This window comes from Eleginops maclovinus, chromosome 7 (genome assembly GCF_036324505.1).
Source record: "Eleginops maclovinus isolate JMC-PN-2008 ecotype Puerto Natales chromosome 7, JC_Emac_rtc_rv5, whole genome shotgun sequence".
Taxonomy (NCBI): Eukaryota; Metazoa; Chordata; class Actinopteri; order Perciformes; family Eleginopidae; genus Eleginops; species Eleginops maclovinus.
In genome coordinates, this window is record NC_086355.1 from 2150115 (window position 1) to 2157886 (window position 7772).

The window sequence follows — 7772 nt, forward strand, 5'->3', positions numbered from 1 at the left end:
GAGGAGATCTCAATCTGTGCACATTGAGAGACAGGCTTGGTGGGAAGGATGGCAAGACTGGCATTTTCTGTTCCTGAGCAACGAGACAAATCTGTGCCCCAAACACAGGCAGCGCTCAGATTTAGAGGTCGAAGGAGGAGGTTATCTCAAAGTTTGGATCACAGAAAAGACCTGGAAGACAAAGCATGCTTAAATATCACAAAACAGCCAAGGCTTATGTCATGAGCTTGCAGATATTGTATTCTTCTCAAATAAGTCAAATAAGTCCTATTGTCAATACATATCAGGCAATCTTCATCAGTGTGTCCCCACCCAGGGACCACGCACGCAAAGAAAAAGTCAAACTAAATTGGGAAAGTCCCATTACCAACTGTGCAAGCAAACTGGGAATAAGACAATTCATCATGTACATTTTTCAATGTGTATCTAACCAACAGGTTGGACTTCAAAGGTTTCTCTTCTTCTACAGATAAAGACGTTTAAGAAGTCGTGAAATAGAAATAATCCAAATTCAAGATTTAATTTCTGGTATTTTCATCCTGTCTTTAGGAACAGCTCACTGGCTTTAATTAGGGTCGCATTCATTGAGGGATTTCTTTGAGCATTGAAGTTCATTTTTGTCTTTATGGAAAAATGTATTGACAAACAACCCAAACTTTTCCCAGATCTTTCAAACAGGTTTGGAAAGATATTCATATTTGGGTTTGAATGAATAAATAAATAGTCCTGGGTCAATCAAAGCTAGGTTCACAGCAGTTTACAAGGAAATCTGATCCTTCATCTGCTCTTACAGGAAGACTACTGTGCACACACACACACACACACACACACACACACACACACACACACACACACACACATAAAGGAGCATCAGATGACAGTACAAAAACCTCAAAGTTGTGAAAGACTTTAGTTAATGCACTTCATTACATTCCACAATGGGGCACACACACACACACACACACACACACACACACACACACACACACACACACACACACACACACACACACACACACACACACACACACACTGTCATGGTGACTGTGTGTAAATTAGTGGTTTGAAGGAGCAAACCTTAACAGTGTTACAGCTGTATGAGTGCATTGGTCACTTTCAGCGTTAATTATTTAAACCCTTACCCTGTCATTCTGTAAGAAAGATAAAATGATAGGTTCAGAGAACACGTACACACACACACACACACACACACACACACACACACACACACACACAGTAAAAGTTTCAATATTTTGACGTCAATACTTGTGTACTTATGTGAAAGTACACAAGTATTGACGTCAAAATAAACAATGTGCAAAAGTTTAGAGAGTAAATGTACGCATTTAGACAACACACACACACACACACACACATACACACACACACACACACACACACACACACACACACACACACACACACACACGCACACACACACTGGGCTGGATCCTGGCTTGGTCAGTGCGTCGTCCCCCCCCCCCCCTGTGAGTCACTGACATCACTTCCCTCCCAACAGCAACAAACGGCGGGTTGTTGGGAGAGTCCACTGGAGGAGGGGGGGCTTGAGTCAAGCCCCTGGAATGATGAAAGCCTGAACTGGGCTTTGTGTCGGAGGGGAAAACCAGCGACATCATCCTTCTTTTGTTTCCTCCTGAAGAACATGGCTCTGTTCATCAGCGTGAACTCAAAGGTGAGAGCGGGCTGAGTCAGTGGTGGGGGGCTGCAGGATGACCTACTGTGCATGGGAATGGAGAGAGTTTTACGACATGAATTCAGAAATTAATTTCCTCCTGGAAGCTGCTCCTGAGGCGGAGGTTTCCTCCTGCGGTCCGGCAGTAATGGAGAGAGGTTTATGGGGTGGGAAATATAATTACATCTCTTCACATGTTTTTGAACAAGCTATTTTATCCGAAAGGCTTAGGTGAAGCGGGATCCCCCTCCCTCCTGAAACACCGGTATCACACACACAGGATATTTGTATTAAAGCTCATAAAGATGATCTCTACGAGGAGCAGTCGGGGTCTCTGTGGCTCTGAGGTAGTTGTTTGTTTTTAGCTTTTACTCTCTAAAGATCTTGACTCTTAAATGCACGCACATGAAGAGTTCCAACTTTATTATCAATATCTCTGATTGTGTTACAAACAGGGAAACCGAAACACACACACACACACACTCACACACACACACACGGTTGTTTTCTTTATGTGTTTATGTGTGTTTTATCTTTACTGGGACACCTTTTGTTTGTTTGTTTGTTTGTTTGTTTTAACAAACAAATGGGAGAAACTGAATTATTTCAACGTAGTATTTCACTCTCCTGATGAAAGATCACCTCCTTTTTTGTCAAGAATATTATTCCACACCGCAGAGCATCTCCTCCCTCCCGCAGCAGGTGTCAGGCCTCCGGTTGTATCTTCCTGCTGTCCATTAAAAATGACTTTTGATTTAGTGTTTGCTTGTTGTGTGAACACAGAATCAGGACGGTGTACGAACGCCAGGGGATTATTTCCGACTGCTTCTCAAGGAAAACTGTTGTCAGTAGAAACTGAGGGTCAAATGATGCTCGTAAACACGGCAGCAGTGATGTTATTTGTCCAAAAGTTGTCCTTCTTATGCATCAAAGTGATCAGAGTTTGGACAGATGTTGTCTTCTGGAACAGATCCCAGTATTTGGGGTTTGACCTCAACTCTCCATTTGAACCCTTTCTCCTTTACTTCCTAAGAGTACGGCCCTCACTTTCTCACGCCTCCATCACCTCCCGTCTGGACCTCCATCGGCTCCCAGTCAAGTCCTGTGTCCTCTACAAACTCCTCCTCCTCGTCCTCCTCCTCACCTGCAGATCTGTCCATGCACGACGTCCTGCACACCTGTTATTCGGTTACCTGGGAGTTGTTTAATCCCTGATAAAGAGACACATTAACTCACTCTCCTCCTGTGATGTTTGAGCCCATGGTTACAGTCGTGATGGTGAACTTCCTTAACCTTGTTTTCTTTAGTGATTAATAGAAGATCTCATCGTCTTTCAAAACGTGAGCCCAACACCACCCTGACATTTCCCTGCTATTGTCCGCCTGTTTCCAGAAGTGACCACTGTCGCTGTATGTGTGAGTGTGTGTGTGTGTGTGTGTGTGTGTGTGTGTGTGTGTGTGAGTGTGTGCCAGGGAGAAACAATAACTAAAACACTCCCAGGGCATGGCACAATGAAAGCGATCAGCGTGGGAGCAGAGGGAACACAGAAAGAAGATAGAATGAAACCCTTTTTATTGTCACACACATGCACAGCAGAGCACACACAGTGAAATGTGTCCTCTGCATTTAACCCATCCTAGTACTAGGAGCAGTACCACAGCAGGGCCCAGGAGGTGAACTGGGACCTCTCAAAGTAGCAGTCCACTTTCCATATTTCAAGTCTGTTTGAGGACTTGAACCGGCGACCCTACGATTCCCAGTCCAAGCCCCTACTGACTGAGTTACTGCTGGAAAAGGTCTCTGCATTTGACCCATCCTAGTATTAGGAGGAGTGGGCTGCCATTATGTACGGCGCCCGGGGAGCAGTATAGGTAACGGTGCCTTGCTCGGGGACACCACGGTAACAACTTGGTCTTTCGGGACTTGAACTGGTGACCATCCAGTTCCCAGGCCAAGCCCCTATAGACTTTGCCACCACCGCCCTGAAAGACACAGGGAACAGATAGGGAGATCAGAGTTTATGTTGGGGGGGAACAGTTGAATCATGTCGAGTGTTTATGTGGAAAAAACGATTGGAAAGCAGCAGAGAGAGAGGGACGTGGGTGGAGGGGAAATATCCGAGGGAAGAGGGGCTGCCCGTGTTTCCCGATGAGACGCCGTGTTGTGATTGGAAACAGCAGCCGGACCTCGAGGTGGTCAATAATATTAAACACAGAGCAGGGCTGGGGCTTTAAAAGTGTGTCATCTAAGGAGCAACATCTGGGAACCTTGCATTACCTCAATGTTCGAATACAGGCAAATAAACACAGGAATAAAGAAACATCAATAGGATGTTTTCTGCTTGAGAGCATTATGAAGACAACAGAACAAGGAAGACATAACGTTGAATCATGTCCTTTACTGCCTTTATTCCTGCTGTATCCTAAGTATGATCTATACTACTGTTATTTATCTTCTCCTACCTATTGTGTGATCTTGTTTCTATTAACATGTACATGCCTTTTCATTTCCCAGTGTTCAATTTGTGTCTCCCCTTTGCTGTCACAATGTCTCGGGACGAATAAAGCATTCTGATTTCCAAAAGATGAAAGTGAAAAACACCATTTACCAAAAACCAAAAAGCTAAATTAGGTAGTGTGCGACCCTGTGTTATAACATATCATTCTATATTTTCAAGAGGACATATTTCTGCTATTGTTTTTAACTTCATATCAGTATTTAGTGTCTCTCCTGGGACATGTCTCCATGCCCGCTCTGTTGTGATTGGTCAGCCGCTGACAGATGTCCCGCCCCCTTAGCCTATCTTGACATGTGATATGTGTTGGAGCGCTAGCCAATAGAAGCGCGCGTGTTACATCGCTATGCCCTGGAAGTAAACAAAGGAGTCCAATGGAGGCGCTTCATGCAGGGGGGAGGGAGTGTATGGGAGAGCAACTCTAGAATTGTAGCCTTTGCAGACCGTTTACATGCACTAAAACCTATAGAACACACTACAGGGAAGGGAAAACCCCAAAAAGCAGAACCGTCAGAGATATACCAGTCATTTATTTGTCTTATTTATACAATTAGTTACTTGTATCCTCACACTCCCAATGCTGATTATTAATTATGTGAGAACGTTGGAGGAGAACTTCTCTGACTCACAGGAACAGCAGGCGACTCTGGAGGGGGGGAGAGCCACGGCTGTGAGCTTTCACTGTTGTGTTGCTTCACCCTGTGTTGTGTCTCCGCTCGTCCGCCCAACACTCTGTTGACTCAGGTGCATGCGTAAGTCTCAGGGTTTAACAGAAAGCACATGGATGAGGAAACATCTTGACAATCCCTGTGTCTGTGATGACCTCAGGGCGCTTCCTCCACGCTCGCACACCCACCGAGCGATGACAGCGCGTTGTGTGTCTGTGATGCGACCTCACAGAGGAGGCAGGGGTCAGGTCCGGGAGATCCTGACACGGATAACTGGATCAGAGACTCTCTTCATGATGTCATGCTCGGTCCTGCCCTGGTGTTTTTCCTCCTCCATCCTTCTTCACCTCCTCCATCCTCCTCCGCAGGCCATGTATTTGCTAATGTTGGAACAAATGCTTCACAGGAGAAAATGTGGTTTGGAGATGAATGAAGCTCAAGAGGTCGTCCAGTTTCATCAAATTTACACATGCTTCACTGATTAGGTGCTCCTTTCATTGCAGAGCCACGCCCTGCTCTTCCAGGCTTTCATATCCTGCACCTCGGCCAAAGAAAGAACTTTTGGTACTCGTAGTAATCTGTTAAGGATTTAGCTCAATTGAAATGAATGCTCCGGCACTTCCAGTGGTTTGGTTTATATGAAGCTCCTTTTCTTGCAGGCTTCTCGCTGTTTGAATAATATTTCATTTCCATTTAAAAACAGGACTTACCATCAGCGATGAGAGGATGCTCTCTCATACATGCATCTACTGCACTGTAGTTTGATTAACACGTGCAATTATAACTTAACGAACACAGTATGTTACACTGCTCAGTACTGTAGAAACTATGTGCAATAACACGGCTGCGTCATTTATTATTGTTAAACATATATTTGGGCTTCAATCCGCTGCTACTTCAATGCTTTTAAACATTCACTTATATTTTTATAATAATGCTGCTATTTATATATTCCAAAGATGTGTATTTTAAAAAACAATTTAGTTATTTTATTTTATTTCAATTTCATTATTTTTTATTTATCGATTTCTATTTATTTAATTTAATTTATTTATTTTATTTTAATTAGTTTAATATGTTAGTCTACTCTTTTGTTAATTTACTCTTTTTATTTTAATTGCCTTTAATTTCAGTAACAATGTAAATTTCCGCAGGACTAATTATGACTTATTTTCTAACGAATTGCTTTTATTAATAAGCGTTCTCAGCAGTCTTGTTGGACGGTCTACTTTAGATATGGCTGCTCCCCAGAGGGCGTCCTCTTCCTCTTCCTCTTCCTCTTCCTCTCTTTGCAGGCGTGTTCATGTGACCCCTCCCACAGTCTCAACGTGCCGCCAAGAAGCATCATTAATACCATAAAGGCCGGATAATTACTGAAGCGACTGGTGGTGTCACGTGTCATTTCCCTGCACACAGTCCCGAAGAGGCTGCTTTATAAAATGTGCTCGGTGTTCACCCTGACTCTCCCACACACACACACACACACACACACACACACACACACACACACACACACACACACACACACACACACACACACACACACACGGTCTGGAATACCCCTGTTCAGGCGGATCATCACTCCAATTTTCTCTTCAAACACAAAGTTTTGATTAAACCACAGGCCGGTGTGATGTGACAGAGGAAGAGGAGGCAGAAGAGGAGGAGGAGGAAGAGGCGGTGTGTGTGTGTGTGTGTGTGTGTGTGTGTGTGTGTGTGTGTGTGTGTGTGTGTGTGTGTGTGTGTGTGTGTGTGCCTGCAGACTTTGAGTGACCCTCTCACCACAGAGGATGTGGGAGTGAGCAGAGAGAGACAGCAGCAGCCTCTCCATCAGATAAAAGAGCAGCGCAATAATAAGCAGTGGAAAGATCCGGGTTGATTACACTTCAGATGTCTTTCGTTGCACGAGGAATCTGGAGAATTAGTGATTCACTTCAGATACCGACACAGAAGCAGCACCAGGCAGCAAACGTTTCCTCATATTTGGTAAACGTATGCATCTCTAGCCTTCTGGTTTTCAAACCAAGCTGAATCCAGTGGAATCATGGCTTGGTTTCTTTGAAGCTGAAATAGCCATGGGCAGAACCCGACTGACCGTGACTCCACTGTATGTCTACTCTGCACACCCTGAACCTTCACCTCTGACCCCCTCCACCTCCGACTCAACTGCTCAGTTGATGTGGGTTCAGCGTCGGAGCGAGTGCAAGGGCGTGGTTAACTAGGAATGCTCTTAAAAACCGGAGATAATCAAACGGTCTTAACAATGCTTGTCAGATGCAAAAGGTAAACAAGTTTTATCTTTGCATGTCTCTTTCCGCTTTTCCTAACTTGCCTCTCTCGCTCTCTAAGTCTTGCTGCACCTCCTTTTTTCCTGTCGCTGCAGCTTCAGGGATTTTTGGCAGTCTGTCAATCCCCGACAGAGCATCAGCTTCCACTCCCTGGCAGGCGGCACATAGCAAAACACGAGGGCATGGAGGCCTTCTAAACCAGGGGTGCCCAACCAGTCGATCGCGGTCTACCAGTCGATCGTGGGCTGAGTTCCAGTCGATCGCGAGAAAATGTTGTGTGTAGGCTATCCTCCTACTGTTGTGTGAAATAGGCCTACATTAAAACTTCCAACTTCAAACATCTTAAATAGGCACAATGAACTGCTGATCGCGTGAAGCAGTGTGTAGATTTGTACAGCTATGGTAACGTAGATCAGGCATAATCCAAACAAAATCTCACGCGCTTCTTTCTGTCTGCGCGCACAGGGTATGGTTGCTAGGTTCTAACTAAGGACTCAGAAGGGTGCGAGAAGCTTGACTAGAGCGAGTGGATACTACCATGGCGGCAGAAGCTAAACAATCCAAAAGTTATCATTTTCATTCAGAGTGGGAGGAGGATTATTGTTTCG